The sequence below is a fragment of the Amblyomma maculatum genome, chromosome 6, assembly GCF_055883805.1.
Source record: "Amblyomma maculatum isolate TAMU_Amacu chromosome 6, ASM5588380v1, whole genome shotgun sequence".
Classification (NCBI taxonomy): domain Eukaryota; kingdom Metazoa; phylum Arthropoda; class Arachnida; order Ixodida; family Ixodidae; genus Amblyomma; species Amblyomma maculatum.
In genome coordinates this window covers 53566800-53589976 of record NC_139349.1, presented here as the reverse complement: position 1 = coordinate 53589976, position 23177 = coordinate 53566800, and the positions used below count along the sequence as shown (strand labels likewise).

The window sequence follows — 23177 nt, the reverse complement described above, 5'->3', positions numbered from 1 at the left end:
GCATTACTCCAGAGTTTGTGTAATGTCTTGAAAATTACTCACATGGTTTTCTAAATTCATCTAAACATTCATAGGTCTACATGCAAAAATTTCTCCAATTAAAAATGGCACTATAATAAAGCGTGCACGATAGAAAGCTTCATACTAACTGCAGCCGCTGCCGCTTATCTGTGCTTGGCTACTAAGCTAGACTTCTTGGATTTGAATGCCGTCACAATAGCTGTGTTTGGAGATGAAATTCAGAAGCCACGGGATGTCAGCGCATGTTAACGATCCCCAGGATGGTCTGACTTAATCTGGTGCCCTGCATTACAATGTTTCTCATAACCAGAGTCTCTTTGATAACCACACATAACATACCATACCGTACCTGTACCGCCTTAGCTTATCTGACTGCTTTGCACTGTTAATTTACTGAACTTTATAAACATCTTCAGCACCTCTCGTTTTCTGTCTAGTGCATAAATGACTACATTTTTTTATATTGGTGATAGCCTAGTGCTTTATGTGGCCTGATATATCCAGCTGGGGTGATTGGTTGGTCAGTGTTGTGGTGTGTTACCATGGTAGGTTGAGAGGCTGTCATTGATGCTGAAAACTGGGGAAATGGTAGATTTTTATGGGACTGTAAGCAGCACAGATAAAGTTGGGTCATAAAAACAGTGCTTGTCCCATCTACTTTGCCAGCATCTCACTCCCTATTATGCTGTTCCTGATACAATAAATCCTGTCTTTGATTGGATTCTATGGCTCGCAAAGGGTTTATTGTGGAGGTGCCCTCAGCCCAGCCAGTCGATTTCCCACTTCTGTTAGAAGTTTGACTAAAATACATTGTGACCTGGAAGTTTGTCGTGAAGCGAGTATAGCAATGTTCCATTGAGTTCATGTTTTATACTATGTGTCATGTTACAAAAGTATGAAATTGTCACGTGTAGCAAATTCGGTTATAAATGTTGAGTCCATCCTTTGGGGTGGGCTTTCGCTGTAATTTTTTTTATTGCGATAGCATGCCTTGCAGCATAAAATGGTTGTTTACAAATGTAAGTACAGGCTGGATTCTCGAAAGAAAACTAGTAAGGGCTGGGATAAAGACCTAATGGTCAGGCATCCACATTGAGCGGTAATCCTGAGGAGTGGCCCGCATCAGAGCAGTTGTTTCTGATAGCGGGCATGCAATAAGAGGACGTCCAGAGCAGATGTTCAGTGTTTGCCTCGGAGGCTGGAGCCAGAGGGGGCCGGTGTCAAATGGAGCATGCTACTCTGCCTACCACAGCTAGGTTACCGCAGAGATGAGGGTGACATGAAGGCTCAACCTTCGAAGCAAGACCCTTCCCAGCACACAAGGTTGATAGGGAGGTTGGTACTATGCAGTGGGAGAAGTGCTCGCGTGGCTCAATGACGGTTGTTTAAGAGCGTTATCTTTTACTACTAACATTTGTTGGTTTCCCGTCCGTTTCTCCGTTGCTCTCAGGTTCAAGATGGTGGCCAAGTGATCATAGCTACAGCATTGCAAATATTTTTTTGGCTACCTCGTGACCACCCATACAATGGATTCCACCACCTTGTCCACCATGTGTGACATCATGTGTGTCATCACGATTCCCCAAAGCCACGTGATCGAGGTCCCCCCCTTGCTCGCATGAAATGTGACAGTGTGAATCCTACAGAAGAGCATCACTGATCTGCAATTGTCAAAGCAAGCTGCAAATTTGTGGCAGGATTTTGAAGAGAAGGATGCACAGATTATTCTCTGATGTCATTCGCATAAATGACTGTGCGCAGGTCAACAATATGTTGCCCAAGTACCATGCCAGAGGTATTCGACTGATGTTGAAAAGTATAAGGGCTAGTGAGCCTTGTGGTGCCACGAAGCAGCTGAAAGGGCTCAACATTGCCTTTTGGTGATGTGGATTGCGTATACACTGGACACAAGAAAGGTTGGAATAAAGTCCAGGAGGATGTGGGCATGTGGGCAGATAAGTGTATCCACCACAGTGCCTCGACGAGGCCATTGTGGCTGATGTGGTAGTATGCCTTATGCACATCCATGCTGAGAACGAGCTGGACATGGTTTGATAGGCCACCAATCAGAGTAATGGAGGACAAGGAACTAGGCCATCTCCTGCACCAAGATGGGGTCGAAAGCCAATATAGGATGGATTATACCAGTGATGCACTTTAATCCACCACTGCAGATGGGTAGCAAGCAATCACACATTCTGACAATTTTTACAAAGTAGATGCAAGGGAAATTGGCTGTTGCTTTGATTGTTGTCTTGACATTTACTAGGCTTTGGGATGGTGATTATAGCAGCTTGCAACAATTGCCCAGGTATCTTTCCTGACCCCTATGCAGCATTGAAAAAGCCAAGAATAGCTTTCCAAGTAGCTTCGTCTAGGTTTTTAAACACATCATAGGCCATAGGTCGTGCTGTCAGGACCCAGAGGCAGCCTTCAGTTTCGCTTGATCTATTGCTGCTAGAAATTCAGCCAACGTGAATGGAGACTGCATCCCAGAGACGATTCGCGTTTCTGCATCTGACATGACACAGGTATTATTTTACAGCTATGCTACTCGGCGACCTGCTATTTCCAACCCGTTTACGGAGGCAGCGGAGGTGGCTCAGTTACAGAGCCAGTAGCAGGCCCGCACATTTCGTTTTGCCTCTTCCTTCAGTCGCAACAACGGATTTTCTGGAACGTTTTGCATTCCAGATTTTACAAATAGATGCAGCAGCAGGTCAGCATTTACTACAAAAGGAGAGGTTGTTTGGGAAGCCACCCCTACTGGGCCGCTCCCCTTACAATACTAGGTGGAGTCCCTTATTTCGGGACTCCATTAGTCGGGGCTGCCACACGAACTCGCTGGACCAGCGCTTGTGCCGCTCGATCCATGCAGCCGAGCAGGGCCGCCGCCCAGTCCTCTCGGGTAGAGGAAGAGGCTATAGGTAAGAGAGAAGGATTTAGCTGGCATGCACAGACTATGTGAAAGGTGTCAGCCACCTCTCCACAGAAAGGGCAGAGGCCAGAAAAGGAAGGGTCGGAATATTTGAGTACTGCCGGGCAAAGTAGAGCCTTAGTAAAAAATCTAAGAAGTATTATTTCGCCCTCTTTCCTTAGCCCCTTGAGAGGAGCCGGGTACTGACGGTGCGAGTCCCGGTAATAGGCACAGATTTCTTTAAAAGTTAAGAGAGGTTTTGTGTCCTGGTCCAGATCGGTAGGGTCTACGCCGGGGGCCCGGTTTGTGTGTGCGGGCGGCCTAGTTGGCGGCCTAATAGGCCCTGGTGGCCTGGAGTCCAAATGAGAAATCGGGTCTGGGGATCCTGATCCCGAACTGCTCTGCAAAGTATTCTTTTTTTGCTGTAGGCGTTATCCAGCCCAGCTCATAATTCCGACAGGCCCCTCGCGAGTCGGATAGGATGAATTTAGATCGAGGGTGGGAGGCAGCCATGGCGATTGCTACCTCCTCCACGTGGGTTGCGCTAGGGGCCTTAAAAGTGAGGCCGTCCACCTGTCTTCTCGTGAACGACTGCAGCCGTGTACCATCCTCCCCTGGAATGGTGCGGGCCCGCAACATCCACATAGAAAACATTGTGTTTAGAGCCATCATGGCGGTGAAGGGCATTCGCCCGCGCCTGATGCCGTCCATTGTGGTCTTCTCTGTCCATTTTGGTAGGAAGGGGTCGAACACGGGCCTTTCCATAGCTCTGGCACTCGTACCCTTTCCTCAATGCGATGGTTGTGTTGTATGTGTAACCAGTCTAAAGGCGACGACCGGACATGGTCTGGGCAAGACGCGTGTATAGATTAGTGAGGTGCGCCTCGCGTAGCTCCCGATAGGTGTTCACCACCCCCAATGCAAGGAGCCTCGCATTGGAGGTAGAGATCGGGAGGTCGAGCGCCCTCTTGATCATCTTGTGGAGACTAACCTCCAGGATGTGTTCATCATGCTTGCGCAAGTGCAGGTATGGAATTCGACTCGTCACAAAAGCATGGGCGAGTCGCATCGCATTCCTGCTTCTGAGGCCCCCACGCTTGTTGGAGACGCGGCGGACCATGCGGCCCACTTGGTCGCCAACCTTGCGAAGCTTGGCTAGCGTTGTGTCAGCGCGACGATTTTGGTGAATAGAGTCCGAGGACTCTAATCTTTGTGGCTTCGCGTATGGGTCCAATAGCCAGAGAGAGAAATAATGGTGTCTTGCATCTCGGCCAGGGGCGAAGATACACGAATTCTGATTTATGAGGAGAGCACTGGAGATCACATTACATAGCATAGCGATCCACTATGCCCGCCGCTGTTTGCAGGCGGTCCTCTAGTTGACCAATGTTACCCTTTGTAGTCCAAATGGTGATGTCGTCGGCATACAGCGCATATTTGTGCAGGGAGATGAAGCATTGCCAAATTAAAGAGCAGTGGGGACATACCTGCGCCTTGTGGCGTGCCCCGCGTACCCATAGTACAAATAGATGCGGCATTGCAGAATTGTACTGAACTTGTACTGTGTTAGACCTATATCTAGCACATCTGTGTGTCCTTATAATTTCAGGTACACACACTTAGCTACCTACACAAGGTCAGTCTGTATAAATTAAAAAATAGCAATTTCTTAAAAGCAAGCACAGCATGTTTTGCTTCAGTGCTATTTTCTTTTGCATTTCGCGCATGGCAGTTATATGAACTATATTAATTAAAGCGCTTCTGAAATTGTCAAGACTAACTAGGGTAAAAAAAATTAGAGGGACTCTTAGATGTCTCAAGAGGAGAATGGCGGAAACATACCCTTCCTCTCCTATAATTTGTCTCTCATCGGCGTTCGTTGCAGTGCTACATATAATTATAATTGGTTTACAGGAAAGGAAAGTCACAATATCTGTCACACTTTCTCCGGCAAGTGTTTGGGCGATACACTATCGCTCTTGTCGCGTGGCGTTTCTTGGCATGCGTTCAAGTGTGGTATTAAGATGAAAGCCTTTAATGGCTCATACTATCGTGGACAAAATGTGTCCCGCTTTTGCGGCGGCTGATTGGCCAAGACGGGATGACGTCATGGAGGTCTCGACCAATCACAGAGCATCACCACAGTATGCGCGATTGCGTACCTTATATGGACATATGCCAATCAATGATCAATTACTAATTAACGAATAATTAGTTTAAATAATGACTAAGCATCAGTTATCAATGACTAATGAATAATAACCAATTAATGGCGTAATAACGAACCATTCAGTCATTAATGACTAATAATCAGTTGCCAATGACTAATACTCAGTTACTAATTACTAATTTATTAATTTAATGCCTAATTAACGACTGTTTAATTATCTAAGTTTAGACGTTTCTAGGCGTTGTGTAGACAATGCTTGGAACATTCTCGAAACTCGTCACCACAACTTGACAGGTTAATGTACTAGCAGAATGTGAAACAGTAGTCGTCACTTTACTCGTACAGCATTAATCTTTACATGCGCAACAGTTGCGTAGCAGAATGCGGCACTCAGGCTTTCGCCTTTCACTACTTTAGTCGCTAAAGTCCCTCGTAATTTTATTGCAGATGGCGGGAACGTTAGACAAGGAGAACGCATCACGCGGAATCTCGCGCACAGTTGATTTTGTTGCAGGAGCTTTTCTAAGAGATAAGAAAGCCATCCTTAATGAGGACGGCACTGCTTCGACACCCATCAGTCTGGACCCTAGGGGCACACATCAAGGTTGCGACACTTTCACCACTACTTTTCAGCCCCGTCATGAAGGGCCTTCCCAATAAACTCAACAGCCTCCCGAGAGTTCGACACGCCATTTATGCGGACGCTGTGGCCATTTGGACTGCCCATGGTAATCTAGGCGAAATTCAAGACAACCTCCAAGCGGCGACAGACCTGGTCAGAGCATGCCTTTGCCTGTGCCCCTGAGAAGTCGGAATTTCTTATCACTGACCGTCGGCGACACCCCCGTTACACTGCCACCTCACCCATTGAGGTCATCCTGGATGGCCAGCTCATAGAAGTGAAGCCGGATATCAAGGTACGCGGTCTCGTTATCCCTAACGGACGCTCCCGCTCCTGTACTCTCAATCAATTGATCAACATTACCGATCAATTTATACGAATGCTTCAACGAGTTAAACATCGAAACTACGGCATTAGGGAGCGAGACGCCCTGCAGCTGGTCAGCGCATTCATTATATCCCGCATTACCTACGGAACGCCATACCTTCTCCTTCTTAAACAGGAGCTCAACCGGTTGAACACCCTTGTCAGAAAAGCGGTCAAGGCAGTCAAAGTCAAAGTTTATTTCCCATCTAACATTACAGATGGAGGAATCGTAAAAAAAGCTGCCCTTGGACAGCTTGACGAGTCTACAATCCTAATGATTGGCAGGGAGGCAACACAAGAGTTTATACAATTTTAAAAACAAGCACATGAAGTAAACACCAGAGAATACACGAAACAGCAATATGTATACGTAATGAAACAAGCCACGTTATTCAAAAACAAATTATGTAGTTCTCGATGTGAAAAAGAAAACAAATCGAAGATAATGTGGATATACCTATTTAGAAGAGATGGAAGAGTGTATTGAAGGCATTCCCTACCAAGATTTAGTCGAGGTGTTGACACTGTCCATTCTTCGTCACGTCTTGTTGGATAGGCTGATTCTTTTTTCCTTAGTTCTGCTAAATTCTTAAGATTTGATTTCTGTTTTAAAAGTGACACTAAGGCGATATTTATAAAGATTATGTGCTTTAGTCACTCTGTAACGACAAAAGAAAGCTGCACTTGGATGTCGGACTGGTAAATTATATGTATTTCGGAGATATCTTTTTTGCACTAAATGAATACGTTCAAGGTTAGCGAATGTTGTACCCCACACTAACTGGTAGTAGTTTAAATGATGCGAGTTGAATATTGAATTGTAAACCAGCATCTTAGTTGTTGTGGGAAGTATGCATTTTAGACAGCCTATAACACTAATGATTTCAGCTACTTTTCTTTTTCGGTATGTATGTCATGATAATCCCATGACATACTGGCAGAAAATATAACCCCGAGGCATTTAAACTGCTCAACTATTTCTACAGACCGCGAGTTTAATATAATATTATCGTGCGGTGGGATAGCTTTGTTTTTCAGCCTAAATATGATAGCTTTGACCTTACTCTCGTTTATTTGCTAATCTGGGGCTTCCTGGGGCTTCCCCAATGCGCGTCTATACCGACCGCTATACAACAACTTGGCATACATAACGCCATTGAAGAGTTGCATGAAGTACATCGCCAGGCACAATTTGGCGGTGCACTTTTCACAGGCGCGTGGCTAATAAGCTAAGCGATACACAGTAATAAAAATGCTTAACTTTGTTGATTAACATCTAATCTCAAAACATCTCGAACGGTTTTTTTTTTTTCTAGGTGCAAAAGATTTTGCACAATTTTGCATTTCCCGAGACAAGTAGAGCTGAAAAGCCGTTTCTTACCTTTGTATTTTCTTTTACAGCTTAAACATCGTTACAGCTATTTATAAACCAAATGCACCATTCGAAAGCAGAGAAAATAAGGTTTAATATTTTAAAACCACATTTATAAACTAAACGAGTGAGGCACAGTAGACGTACGAATATAACCAAAAATGTCGTCTCTTCACCACTGGAGTGAGACCGCCTCATTCAACTCCCCTCTTCACCCCACCGCACGGCTACTTCGAACAATACGCGCCCCGACGATGGGACAAGAGCCTTCCCTCTTCTGCCAATACTTCGTCTCACAAGTTGTTTGTAAAGACGCTTCGCATAGTGATGTTCTACGTCCAAATGCGATTCCATTTTTATGTGAAGTCATTAAACCAAGAGCAGAGCTCTAAAGCAGAGCAAATAAAGCACGTGAAGGTGAGGTGGTGCAAATAATTCTGTGTTTGAGGGCTCTGTTTAATGACTCTCTCCGTGTGTTGGTTGCTTCAAAAATTTACCAGGTTAATTCGTTAACGTATACTCGTGTTCAGTGACATTTTCATATAATTCCTTTACCGGTTAACCTCCCTGCCTTTCCTCCTCATCTTCCTCCTCCCTTCATATAATTCAGTAGCATTTCATACGTTGGTACCATATTCTTGAGCTATTTATTTATATTCGCTTAAGTTGCGAATTGTTTACCCTGCTGGTTTTTGAAGTCGTCCGCTGTGTGGTTTCGTGCATTTGTATGAGCTCTCGCTAATCTGTTTCGCATTTTTTTTTTAACAGCTGCCTGTTCATATGTATCCGCCCACATTCAAATAAGTATTCAACAGCCCTGGCATGATTTCTGTCTCCAAGCAATCTTCATATATCTGTATTTACATTTGACGCAAACAATTAAAGCGCGCTAGCCTAGCCTAAAACACCCTCCATTGGTTTTTCAAAACGTCCACGCGAGCGTCGATGGGGGACCGCAGTCTAGCCCGAATAAACCAGCGCATCCGAGTATAAAAATCTATGTGATCATAAATATACGTTACACATCCGTCATTGAACCTCCCGTTAACGTTTGAGAAATAAATTACCGAGTACGTTGAGGAAATTTCTTACTGTTGATTGTCATTCCAACGGAAATCTGTATCTGACTCGACACCAGAAAAGCCGTCTTAAACACAATCCCGCATAGTCATGGTATGTTCTTGGATTCCGGGCAGACTGACATTATGAAAGCACAGTTTTTTTCAACACCTGATTCTCCCCAAGCAATTTCTGTGGGAGAAGAGAGGCCTCGGATGTATGTGTCTCGCCGCTTATACATAAGTTCCCGACGACGGCCGCTTTTATAGAGAACTAGTTTATTTATTCATGCACAGAATCGGTTTAATACATTTAGACAAGTGTACGGGAGCCAAAGCGACACAATTTATTGTTGCGCGCCTTCGGGGTCCGAAGAACTAGCGGTGACGGAGGCAGTTCACCCAGCTTTCTGCTCAGCGCTCATGCGCTCCTCCTGCACATAGCGCCCTCTCTCCTGTCATCGCTGAAACGACCAGCTCGCCGGCTGCAGACGGCACACTTCTCAGTTCTAGAATACTATACCAAAGCTTCCCCTCGCCCGGATCGCACGTATGCCTCCTCGATCCTTCCATACACAGAGCTGCTTGAACACCACATGCTGTCTCGCCGTATACTACCACCCCCTACACTTACCCTATCTACCTAAGAGGCAGCAACTTACCGCCAACTAATACCTTTCTTTTACCATCTCTCCTAAATCTCTGGTACCTCTCCCTTTATTCCCCTGACTGCCCCCGTTGCGGTGAGCGGGCAACGCTCTACCACATAGTCTGGGCGTGCCAGGATACCTCTCCTCCTTGTCCACTCCCTCACCCCTGCATAGAGAGATTGGGAGGCCGCCCTGCAGGACTCATGCCCGCAAGCAATGGCTGGCTCTCCGTGCTGTTACTGCAGTTTCGGCCAACGGGACCCTGGACTGAGATCCCCCCCTTCCCCCCCCTGACTGAATAAAATAAAGATGTTTTGTCCTCCTCCCCCATCAGCCTAGAAAAACTTTCGCCTTAATAACATTTTGATAGCACTAAACATTTGTGGTTTAGAGAGCATAGCACCGAAATAACTCCGATGCAATTAAGAGGACTATGTTCACTATATCACTCCGCCTATTTCTCCTCTGAAGGCAGAGTGGCAAGCCGCAACGCGATTACCTGAAAAGAATTTCGCGCGTTGAGTCAAAAAAAGAAAGAGAAAAGGAGGAGCCGGGACGTTTTATCTGATCTCACTAAAAAATTTGCCACACAGGGCCATAATTCGAAGTTCGTAAGAATGCTCTGAGCGCGTAGATCGATTTACCGCGATTAAAAGGCGCCCCGAAAATTCTCGTTAGTGCACTTTTAAGACATTATGTAAAAGCATTTGCCGTTTGCGCTATTGATTATAAAAGTAAGTCCATTTATAGAGTTCAGCAGTCCAGCCACAGTTCATGTCATTTGTTGCAAGAGCACATGTGCCCACATTTTCATTCAAATCTGCATGCACCTAGAGTGGTTCCTGCGAGAACTCACTTGCACAGCTTGTAAAAAGAATATAGCACAAGTTTGGGCAAGTAAGTAAATATCATATGTTTTCCTAAACCTCCATAGTTTAGAAGTGTGCCCGTGGAGCTATCACGATAGGTTGATAAAGCACTTGGGGGTCATGGAACTGCCCTTATATTGTGAGCTGAGGGTACTCACAACTTGTATTTCTTCTTTTTTTTTTTTCTGTCGCTCATTGCGTGACTTTGAACTCTAACTTTTTTGAACAGAAAAGCAAGGCAAGCAGACATATGCCACATACTACACGTGACAAGATCCCTTTTGTTTTGATGGGTCATATTCTGTATTTACGTGGCGATGTGGCCGGGAGACAGTGACCATTGTACCACGTACAGGAGGTTTCCAAATGATCGGATATCTCTCATCGTGCTTGATATATGGTAATGCATTAAAAAAAAAGTTGTTTTATTTGTCGCTTTGTTGCCTTCACTGTCATGCTGCCAACCTCCCTAAAGTACACGTACACTGGCCCAGTTCCCAGCTTCTTTGAGGTGAAATACTTGGAAAATTGATGCCTCATTCAACTTCGGGCCGACCAATCATGCCAGTCATTGTCCAAGTAATTGCCGCATCATCGATATTAAATCACCACCATCATCCCTAAAGTGCAAATTATACCGAAAAGTGCACTTGAAATTTCAAACTTTATTATGAACCAGTGTATTTTCAGCCGGGAAACCGTCAGCTCTCTCGGATTTTCAGCAGCGAAATAATGCAGAAAAAAGGTACCTAAATAATGGCTCGCATTTTTATTAGCTCACTTATAGCAGTGTAGAATTTTCTGTCTACTTGACCGATCGATTCGATTTATTGGTTTAACAAAAAAAAAACAACAACAAAAAAATATGTCGAGCTCGGGACTCTGCTATGTCAGAAAACGAATATATGCGCGCACGTGTATCCTCTCTGGACAATAGCCGGGTAGAGAACTTCGCGTCCCGCATATGTGCATGTGCCTGTCAGAGAAAGGTCGTCCGTCTTGAGAATCGATGGTCTCGAGTGGGGAGGACGGTATAACTTGGGCCACATCCCTCACCGGGGCCTTTCTTTCCACGGTCATATTCCTCGAACGAAGCGACATGCATGTCCTTTGCTTACTGCTTACGTTGGCGGTCGCATCTTTGGCATGTGGTGAGTGCTATTTGAGAGCAAGTTACGACAGGTTTAAAATCGCAGTCGGTAAAAACAAACAAACAAAGAAGAAAATCGCCCCCTGTGTGCACTTTTCCGACGAGGGTATAATTCGGAATTCATGATAGGTACTAGACAATTCTGTGCCTTGCGGTTGATGACCGGCTTACATTCATACGTGTAACGGCAGCAATGGTAATGACCTTCAAGTAGCTTGTCTCGCTTTTCTGTCGATATTTTCTCTTTCTGAATGCATGAGTTGCGCTAATAGATTTTGTCCTGGGCGATTCGCTGCATCCTGTGCACACAAATTTGTCTTGTCTAGTATATAAGAGAAATGCGCAACAACTTAGACAGGACACAGGAAGAAACACATACAACAGTTCACGCCGCCAGTGTACGAGTAGCGGCACTAAAGCACGTGCACGTGTGTCCTATCTGAGTGAAACTAACACGGCTCTTGAGAGCTAGCCGCACAGCCTAGTCCACAGTATTTTTTTTGTTTCACTCTGCGTAGATTATTTACTGACAACACTAATTAGCAAAATTTTTAACTACTGGCTTTATAGTGGACAGTTTTTTCCTCAAACTAATAAGTAAAAAGCTAACTAACAGTTACTAACTGATTAAGTGTATAGGGGACAAAATGCTGCAGATTAGGCCTGATAATTCTCAACAGCTCTCAGTTTGTTTCACTGGGGCTAGGACAAGCTTGTTTATGTTTAGCTGGAACACGACGTGCGTGCGTGCGTGCGTGCGTGCGTGCGTGTGTGTGTGTGTGTGTGTGTGTGTGTGTGTGTGTGTGTGTGTGTGTGTGTGTGTGTGTGTGTGTGTGTGTGTGTGTGTGTGTGTGTGTGTGTGTGTGTGTGTGTGTGTGTGTGTGTGTGTGTGTGTGTGTGTGTGTGTGTGTGTGTGTGTGTGTGTGTGTGTGTGTGTGTGTGTGTGTGTGTGTGTGTGTGTGTGTGTGTGTGTGTGTGTGTGTGTGTGTGTGTGTGTGTGTGTGTGTGTGGTATTGTACAATCGCTCATTAAAATGAAGGCGCAGTTGATTACCACCAGTTGAAAGCTTTCGCCAGTGAAACGCGCCATACCAAGGCCCGCTGTTTAGTTAGGTCATCTTCACCGCGTGTCAGTGACGTTACGTACAAATTAAGTACAAGAGACCGAATACCACCAGAAGCTTGCAGCAGCCTCGAATTCATCTATAACTATCGTCATCGTCAACTATAACCCGCTGCTCTCTCATCACCCCGCTTCACAGCGCAGTGCTTGCAGAGGCGCTCAAGGCCACGCAGGCACCCGCTTCCGTACTCGTAAAAAAAAAAAAAAAAGAGATATACCGTTAGGAGAAGCTCCATTTGCAGGGTCACAGTGCGCCGTTCGACGAACAATTAGTTAAATTGGATTTTTTATATATACGGTGCAACTTTCCTATGCTGTTACACAGGATTTTCAATGGTATAATATGTATGCTTGATATGGCTAGCAATTCGGAATATCTGGTTTCGGTATATCTGATAGACTCTGCTACTTGTATGGCTACTTTCGAAATATCGAAGGTATACTGAGCTTCTTGGACAGTGGCAGGCGATACATTTCGTTTGTAAAATGAGACACAGCCGTGTCGACCACCGTCATAATTAGTGTTGAGCTAATCCTGCCACCTACTTATCACGACCGTTCACAACAGGAAGTATGCGTCGATCAAAATCAGGTCTGCCATGACGCCACTTCTGACGCGACATGAAACCTGCTATACTTGAAAACTCCTAATTAACGCCCTTGGCACAGTGAACTAGAAAAAAATTAGAGGGTCTCTTAGATGCGTTTTAAGAGGGGAATGACGAAAGCCTATACCCTTCCTTTCCTATCATTTGCCTCTCATTGTTTGCCTTTTATCGGCGTTCGTTGCAGTGCTACATATAATTATCCGTCACACTTTCTCCGGCAAGTGTGGGTTTGGACGGTACACCATGTGAATATGAATAGGAGCTAATATAAAGCTCAAGATGAGTGGCTCTCATTTCGAATATTCCTTGCTTTTATATTTTGGTGCACGTGCAGAACTGTTGATATTTACAAGGGTGGGTGGAACATCAAGCAGGCTTTGCGTTAGTAGGACGACCTGCACTAAGTCGGCACTTAGTACTGTGCACGATGGGAACTGACGAGTTGCTAACTTCAAGGTGGTGTCGAGGAACCCGAATGTGGAGTATCTGGAGTGCAGCGGTTGAGAGACGACAGGATCGTGGGCGGCACGCAGGCTCAAGAGGGTCAATACCCGTGGCAGGTAAGAAGTTTCATTTCAGCGCGGGATGTGACTGAGAATAAAAAGAAAGGGCTGTGTGCCTGGATACATACAAGGATAGTTTTGGTGAGAAAAGCTGTTGTGAAAAGTGCTCTTTTCGGCCAGCTGTGGCACGGCGACCAGCTCCGTGCTGGCGTCGTGCACCCCTCTGCGCGAATGCGCGCAGTTTAGACCAGCCACCTGCGGCTAAGTGCCGCCTGTGGCGGTGGCGCGGCGCTCCAGGGACTACGCGAAGCTTTGATCCAGGAAACTCTCACATTGTTCCACTAAAGCCTATATGATAAACAGCTTCTGCTGCAAAAAGAAATATAGACATGCCACGCTTGTTGTTCACGGTAGAGCTGCGTATGCTGTGTTTATGTGCAGTTATCAAAAAGCAACTAAGAGCATGTAAGTGCTCTGACCACCAGTTCGGCGCATAATCGTGATAGCTCGCACATAAAGGCTGCAGGAAGCTCTGCAGTAATCACGAATTGTGCCAATTTGTTTCCGAGCGCAGGTGTCTCTCCAGAGAAAAGCGGACGACTTCCACTTTTGCGGAGGTAGCGTCATCGCACCCGACATCATCTTGACGGCAGCGCATTGCGTTGACTCGTAAGAGCAGCAGTTTTTTAAACTCATCCGGGCATAAATTTTGGGGTTTTATATCCTTCATTAAACTTCAACGAGGCACCTATTTCGATTTTAAGCAAACGTAAAGGAGAGAAAGCCATAATTACGCGACAACATCCCCGAACGTGCGCGAAAGAGCGCGGTAATGGGATTTCATACTTTCACAATCTGTTCTAGGATGTTCATGGTTACTCTGTTCTAAATAACGATATCATATGTGCCCTGTGAAATGAGAAAACTGCTTTGAAATCTTTCGGTTCCATGTATTCCAATGGGCGCTAACCCTACTTTTCACCCCCAGTCGGCTGCGGCGCCGTGAGCGTCCGCTTTGTTTGTAAACACGGTGTTGGCCTATAGTCACCCTACTGACGCGCTGATTACAGCGCCATCCCAGCACTGCAGGAATGTTTCTTACGTGTACTGAGGTGGGACGCTTAATGACGTCTGACAGCGTTTTTTTTTTTTTTTTTTTTTTTAACATGCGCCATTCCTGACATTGGTCAGGGGATAGTGTTTGCTGGCCTCACCCCCGCCTCTCAGCACGCACGGGAAGGGGAGGGATTCAGCCTAACCAGTAATTTAAGAACCTGGTTTGCCACTGCAGCATTCCGAGGGCTTTAACAGAAATGGTTTACTATAACATTTTCAACAATAATATCACAGCGAAATGCGAAGTATTCTAAAGTGATGAACTATAAACCACAACAACATGACCACCAAAAATTTGCACTGCTGTTAACATTTGCTTCTGCTTTGGTTGAATGAGAATTGGAATGAATGAGCAAAAAGAGCCTTTACCCTTGCTTCCATCAGTGCCACCCCAGACAAGCTTTCGGTTCAAGCCGGCCTCTTGGACTTGAGAGACCCGCCAAGTTACAGTCAGAGACGTTCGGTAAGCATTTGTCACTCGTGTTTTGAAAGCTCAGATGAAAGAGTCTAGCGTGGAAACACCTGTGAAGTTTATCTGTTTTCCTCGTCACGTGCTCAACAATTAAATTTGGAAGTCATCCGTACGAGGACGTACCAGATATCTCCACAGTGTATGGATATCACTGAGGGGTATCTTGCATGTATGAAATAAGTAAGCGCTGAGTGTGCGTCCCAGTGTGTCTGAATGCACGGAGCAGCACATATTACACTGAGTAGACACTTCGAAGGCAATTCTGATCATATGCGCTGTCGCGCAATCTTTGTTTCAGAGCTGAACTTATGCGTTGCCACAATTATGTTAATCACAATAGCAACAAGAACCAAATTACTAAAAGGCTGTTGCCCCTGGATCAGGTTAACTTGCTAGGAAAATAAGTAACAGAAAGTGCAGTAGCCGCCCTATTTTCTTTTTTAAAGGTAATGACAATAAGCAGTCTTGTATTTAAGAAAAAAAAAAAAGGCAGCTATATACTAAAAGATGATTGATGCAACTAAGGAAGGAATGAAGTCGTCCCGACTGCCCTCAATATTTCCTTAATTTATCGGCGGTATATGTTTTTTTTTTTGGTTGTCACGGAATGATTTTGAATAGCACTTGGAGAGCGTTAAGAGCAAGGCAGGGGCGGTGAATTGTCCTCTTTACGCGCTGCATTTCTTTAGCTTTCTAAGACTAAAACTGAGGCCTACGGTATTTCAATAGCAAATATTTGGAATATATGTAATTTTTAGAAATAAATAATAATGGTTTCTAATTAAATCTTTGGCCTGCACATGTAATCCATGGCAGGCATCATCATGAGGCATGTAAATGTGCAAAGTTTTGCCACCTGAAAGGCATTACTGCACTGACAGCAGGAAAAATTTTGAGATACACTGCTTGAAAATATCGGCAGAGTTGTTTTGTAGTTATGATTTCAGCAAACATTCTAAACAGAACATCAGAGTTTGAACATTGGACTGATGTTTATTGTGCAACATGTAACATATTTGTTAATTTTAACACTAGCATCACATTTGAACGCAACAAGTCACGTTACTGAATCTTGGGCAGAACTTTCGTAACATTATTTTATGTTCGGTTTATGCCTTTAAGTGTAAACGCGGACATGAATGGATATGCAGGGGAGTCTTCCACAGAGGACGCGACGTTGGGTTAAAATCAGGCCCGTAAACCTCAGAGTTCACCTCTGATTCTCAAATAAAAACAAGAAATATTGGAGGCCTTTCCCCGTTAGCCGGACAGATGGCGCTATAGGATACACTGTCAAATGGCATTTAACATTGTGAAGGGCCTCTGCCCCCTGGCCCACAGAACCCTTAACCGTAGCCCAAGTGCATCTTGATAACCCCAGGCAGCTTTCACTCGTGCAACACTGCACGTATGACGCCGTTATCCCGCATGTCTCATACGCGGCTGTTTCTGCAGAAATAGATAGTAGAGGCGTACCCACACGTGTGCAGGTGTCGCGGATCGCAGTGCACGAGTCCTTCAGCAACGTGAACAACGACATTGCGATGCTCAAGCTGGACGCCCCCTTCGACGTAGCCGCTAGTGAGGGGCATATCGGCGCGGTCTGCCTGCCTCCTGCTGACTACAGGCTCAGGGGTCAGGTCGTCGTCACCGGATGGGGTGCCACTCGAATGGGTGCGTGTTCAATGCTGCGGTCATTCTATTGCTTGTAACCAACTGCTAGAACTCTTTCCAGTACAAATTAGTACAAAAGAACATGACGCGAAAGCACTCTCTACGAGGGTTCCCTTTCGTTACAAACATGTATTCGCAAGGATAGCTGTATTCGAAAGGCTCTTTTCAGTTGACGACGTAGGTTCTGTCTTCATTGCCTTATGCGTCGGCTTTCGTAGACAAAATGTCAATGACGTCATTTGTGACCAATGAAGGTAATCATTATGCCTGTCACCTCCAGTTCCAAACCTGGCCCATAAGAGAGTGGCATCTCTAGTGGTGTGGTACCATTACTGTTTTCTAATTTGAAGACTTGTGGGCGTAAGGTCAGTACGTTCTGTCTCAACGGTGTTCTTTAGCCGCAAGGGTAGGACAGCGTGGAAGGCATGGGCCCTGTGCAGCGTCTTCTCCATGGCCTCATCGGTACGTCACCGACTCAGCACTAACACTCGTTAAGGAGGGTTAAGTGCACGGAAGTATCGGAGCACGTGTACAAAATATTATTTCGAAGATCAGTGACCTCATAACCGACCAATATACCGAATGTATTTTTTTTAACTGTTTACAGCTTGTTATCTTAGACCCTGTGAGAGATACGTCAATGCGGTTTGGGTCGGTGGACTGCATAGCAAGGCGGACGTTATGTGGTACGGGATAGAGCTTATCGTTAATCAATTATTTAACTTAAATTACGTAATGAGCTTTTCATTTTTCATTTTAAGGGCCAACGTTATAATAACAAAATGAGCGCCGTTAAGAGGAAAGCTAAGTCTAGTTTTAAATTTTCATTATCGGCAATGATGTTCGAAATATTTAACGTAAAAAATACGCATTTTTTAGCTCGTAATGCTGGCTTCCCGCAATGCATATTTAAAAAATGGCGTTGGTTTGTCTATTTTATGCCCTAGAAGCAGTGAGCGCTGTTTACGCGACAATACAACGCCCAGTGATGTCGTTTTAAATGGTGCTTAGCGGGAAGCCAGTTTTATGACCTAAAAATGGGTACCTTGACGTTTACCATTTCGAACTGCTTTGCCGATAAAGGAAATAATAATAAAAAAAGCTAGGCTCAGCTGCTGTCTTGACAGCTTTCTTTTTCGTAATTAATTTTGGCCCCTAAAGTAAAAATAAGAAGTTCATTAGTTAGTTTTAGTTAATTATTGACTTAATTCCTGAGGTTTGTCAAGTAAATAATGTCCGCATTGCTGTACAATTAACCTGCACAGATCCCACCAACGTATCTTTCGCAGGGTTTAAAATAACGACCCGTAAAGAACTAAAAAACAAAAACAAAAAAAAAAAACGACACAAACATTAATTCCCCAACAGGTCAATATGTGCATTTTTGTGGCCGTGACGTCAAGATGGGAAGAGCGGATACATAGTTAGTGGACATAGAGGATACGAAGGGAACTAGGGCATTTAGTGAGGGAAGTATTCGCCCTCTGGGCTTGGCATGTAAGGGCGTCAGCTTTCTTCTGGTCACATTCTGAGCATCTTCTTGCGCCAGTGTATCTGGCCGTTTCATCATTTTTCTTTAATGAAATCATGTATCTCCAGAGTGATGCTTGCTTTCATCTGAAGTCTTTTTATTTGTTTAATAAGTGCTAAGGGCTTTTACTATAGAGGCTATATATAGACCCCATCGCATCACGGATACTGTAAAGCTCCAACAGAAGTTCTTGCAGGTGGTCCGTGAGGCACTCCTGAGGTGTGAACATGCATCGGGCTAGTAGTTGCGCTTCTTAATTCCGCGTTTTACTATTACCAATGCATCCTAAGCTATACACTTTCCTGAATGTATATAAACTACCATTATAGTTGTCAGCTTAATTGGCTTTACGACGTAGTTTATTGATCATGTTATGTGCGCGAAATGGCAAGTAGGTAAAAAATCATAGATGTAGCAACAGAAGGTCGAAATACTTTCATATTTCCGCAAGTAAGAAGACTTAATAAGTGCATCCTTTGAATGCTTTCTCCTAATGCCCAAGCCATTGGCATGGAAGATATGTCAATAATAAAGATGCTAACACCTCCATTACTCCCCTCTTAAAAGGCGTTTACCTCCACTTTACTCCTGACAAAGCTGGTCGAAGCACAGCTAGCACTAGGATTAAAGTGATGGAAGTATTTCAATGGACTAAGACTGAACCTTGTGGCGCTCCAATATTTGAGGGGCATTTACCAATTCGTTCTCCATCAATAAAGATAGAGAACGTCCTGTCCTTGATCCAGTTTATCTTCGGGTTTTGTGGACTGTGTGGTACGTGCAGGGAGACCTCTCAGGAAAAGGGTTACAGGTTTGAGGTATTGGAGCGTGTCCTCTTCGCTCTGCAACTAACAAGGCCATTCTCTTGCGCACTTGACCTGAGCCGACAGACGCCGCATTTAAGGGTTTCGGGAACTTGGACCACATGGGGTTCTTTAAAGGCAGATTCACACGACGCGCGGTATCGGTGGAGTACGTGAGCGGACGGGCACCACGTGACCCGAAGTCACTGGCTCCGCCTCGCTCGCTGATGGCGCAGCCTTCACGAGACAAAACAGACGCGCGTTTTCCCCTCTCAAACTGTGGGGGTATTCCGCTGCTTTATAGAAGAACTAAATCTTATAAGTGGGTCACCAGACATATTTGCATTCTTTTTTAACAGGAACCAGAGGGGGAGGGGGGGGGGGGGGGGGCTTTATTAGTGCCAACAGTAAGGCTCCCCTATTGATGGGCCTTAATCAACAATAGGGCACCTGGATCCCCTCGTCTCTGCTGGTCATCGAAGCACCCTAGTCAACAATGGAGTTGTGTGGTACAGCACCGGCCTCCGGCGGTTTCTGTCCGCGCCGTCGCCCGCTCTCCGTCCGGCATCTCGTCCTCACCCACGGGCGAGGCGGAGCCAATTCGGATGCCGTGATGCTCTGTTCATGAACGGAATGAGTAGTTTCATCCGTCGTTTGAATTGGCCTTAAGGTACTCTGACCACATGACTATATAGGCGGGGGTTTAACAACTGCTTCACCGGCGCTTGGTTGTTTAGCCTCGCCTTGAGTGAAGTGCGTCCTTGGGCGTCAACGCTTCGGCGCATGAGTCAGGCTGATGTGTAGCCATGCTCTACAGGGCACACTCGAATAATTAAGTTTAACCAGCATAAACTTGCACATTTTTTGTTCTCTTCTTCATTCAGGCAATGGGTGAAAAGTGTGGGAGGTTTTGAATATTTTGTCTAATTGATGGGAAGAATACTGCGGAGGTGGGAAGAAACACCTGCACCGAAGACAAGCAGCGCTTGGAAACAAAACAAATACAAAGTTACCGAGAACTATACACAAATGCACGTAGACATGGAATTGGCGCATTTTAAATCGCCTTGACGCTAACTGTCTGCGTGATTTCTTCCAGGTGGGCCGTCATCGCCGACTCTACAGACCGTGACTGTGCCGGTGCAGGGCCAGTTCGCCTGCACTGCGTCAGGCCTCACCAGCTACAACTCCACCACCATGTTTTGCGCAGGAATTCCCGGCAGGGACTCCTGTCAGGTGTACCTCATGTGCACTTCTCTCATCTTACCTGCGCGCCTCTTGTTTGATCTATTTGCCATGTGCTGTTAAGATAACAATAGAAACATTCCCGGTCCGCACTTCGTTGCAAGCTCGCATTCTTTATCACGAACGGATGAAGGCCCGAGGCTTTCGTTCACGATGTAAAACAGCGACACTGATATCGAGATACTTAGTATAACTTTCGTGCAGGCTAGTTGGTTACACGAATCTGATGACTTCTGGCGCTCTCTTGTGTATGTGATGGACAATGCAGCGCCAGAAGTCATCAGACATCGACGACTTTTGACCCTGCAGAAACTTTTCTAAACATTGATTGCTGTTAAACTTGGTTGGTTAAAAATATCGTAGACTGTCGAAGGCGCCTTGAAATACGACACAAAGCAGAATGAAAAAAAAAAAAAAAAAAAAAGGCTGTGGTTTAGCTTCGATTAACAAATGAAAAAATTCTAAAGGCGATTACAACACTCCTAACGGGAAATTCGGGCGCATCTTGCGCTTCATGGCGCGAACTCCAGGGTCCTCTCGTAGGCGGTGCCTAGCTTGTGCTTCGGCAGCGGTGCTTAGCTGCTGCTGCGACGGCGCGCACATCTGGACTCTGGCGTCGGCGGCGCTGAGCCTCTGCCCGGGCAGCTCGTTTAGCAGCAGCGACAGAGGCAGCATTTCCATTGGGTTGAGTGTTCTTGACCTCTTGAAGCATATGAGTCACCGATTCTTCTTCTTGGAAGGCAATGCTAAGAGGAGGGAGGGGAAGGTAGAGAGGTAGAGAGAGCTTTAATTAGTTCACCAAATTGCGTGGGTTGTTTTGATTCCAATGGCTTGGGCTGCCTCCCAGGCCCTGGTGAGCAACTTGCGCTGCTTAGAGACCCGTGTGGACCAGCTTCGCCTGGACCAGCTCCGTTTGGCTTAGTGCTGGAGTTTTATACTTCTCTAACAGATTTTTTTTTTTGTAATTGCATATGATGTGAATGATGTTAGAGACTCCATCACATACGGTGCACGCATTGTTCATGAATTTGGTTGGGACAGATTTTGTAGTACTTTGCTAAGTTTGGAGGTTTGGTAAACTGTATGTTCCTACAGGCCGCTGCCATCCTTTTTGCCGAGGTCTTTGTGTGGTTCTGCATGTCGTTTCCTTGCTGATTTTAAGTATTCCATTAGTTCCTCGTATGCGAGAGAGGTTGACGGCTCTGGGGTAGCTTGCGAAGATGCCAGGAAGGTATGCCCACGGGCTATCCTGTCGATTCCCTCGTGTGCCTATATCCACCGAATTGTGATTCAAGTTTCCAATCTTGTTTTCCTGCTCCATTATTTGGTTTGCCCGTTTGCATACCCGTCCCAGGTGGAAGGCTCCACAGGCCTTTTTGCAATCGCTGAGTATATGTGTTTTATTCCTTAGTTGTTGGTCTGTTTAACAGCAAGGGCGATTGCTATTTCCTCGGCATGTTCTACGTAGTCTTGGCCGATAAGCTGGTCACCTCTTTTCTGTTGTGGTTTACTGCGGTGGCTACAGCCACTTTTCTCCCCAGATAGGGGCTGGCGTGTGCATAGAGCAGGTCGCTGTTTCTGATGACATTATTTTGTATGTGACGACTTCTTGCTTGTCGTTTTTGGCTGTTGTGAAGACGGTCCATGTTTCCGGCGATTGGAACGAACTTGTATTCAACTCTGCTCTCGAGAGTGAGTGTTTCTCTTTGAGGATTAGTTTCCTCGATGATGGGTCGTTCCAAGATGTTCAGCAGGTGTCCTCCAGTCTGATTTTGTTCTAGTTTACGTTCTTGGCAGATCAGGATAGCTGTTTTGTGTTCTTCGTAGGTGGCCGAGATGTCCATTGCCTTAAAAGCTTAATTGGGCGCATGGAATTGCTGATGCGAAGGCTAATTTATACGCTTTCCGGAATTGTGCATAAATTATCCGTACTTCCGTTTTGGTGACTTAATGTTATGGGAGGTTTTAGGTCCTAAGAACCTAATTACCCTGCGGGCCGCATCGAGCGATACAAGATTACGTGCGCCTTTTATCCGACATTGTTTCTCCCAATTCTGGGTTACGGCGACGGCGATGCCTTTTTGAACGAACGAACTGTATACGCTTCGCATTTTTTACGTCTTCCTTTTCTCGCAGGGAGACTCGGGGGGCCCCGCTGTGCAGCGTAACAGCGGCCTGTACGCCCTGGTTGGCGTCGTCTCGTTTGGCCTAGGATGCGGGATCTTTCCCGGCTTCTACACTAGGGTCTCCGCCTACATCCCTTGGATCGCTGAGAACATGGCTGCGCTGCGCGCTTAGCTCGGGGCCCTGCTGGTTTGCTGCAGCAACCCCAAACTCATGGAGTGCTGCCCAAGCTTGTGCCAACCTGCCTTTTATGAAGAGCGGCGCGTTTACCTCAACTCAGTGCTGAATGCTTATTAAATATCGCACAGCCAAATTATTGATGCCTACCATCTGATAACATCTCATGCTATAGCCACATAATAAACTTGATTTAAAAAAAAAATGAAAAATTTTTTTTTTTAAATTTTGTGACAGCGCATCTACGCCCTTAATAAACACACAATTACATTCAAGTGACGGCAACGTTGCGAGAACTTATGCGGTGCTCAAAAAAGTGGGGGATGAGGAGATAGCGGAAGAATAAAAGGTACTGCAGCGTTGTAGATCCTTCGTGGCTTTCTTTATTAATGCATTTCTACGCGTAAGAGCAACAGCCCGTGCTCACTATGGAGAGGAAGGCTACGTAGCTCTTTAACGTTAACGTCAGCAGTATGAACTTGAGATAGCAGGGTAATTTCAGGTTGAACTCCGTTTTTCAAGAATTATAAAGCGAAACTGGTCGTCAGAAAACAAAATTAGAAAAATTACTTGGAACATTTTGTAGCTGCCTAAATCTTCACAAGAA

At 45.4% G+C, this 23177-nt stretch overlaps 1 pseudogene across 1 annotated transcript; it reads left to right on the top strand.

Annotated features, from left to right (window-relative positions):
• Positions 1-11054: 11054 nt before the first annotated feature.
• Positions 11055-22741, top strand: LOC146185757 (trypsin-1-like; annotated as a pseudogene). The gene is made up of 7 exons (XR_014708288.1): positions 11055-11196; positions 13382-13485; positions 14003-14142; positions 14929-15007; positions 16507-16690; positions 20124-20260; positions 22406-22741. The product of XR_014708288.1 is annotated as a trypsin-1-like (transcript).
• The last annotated feature ends 436 nt before the right edge of the window (positions 22742-23177 follow it).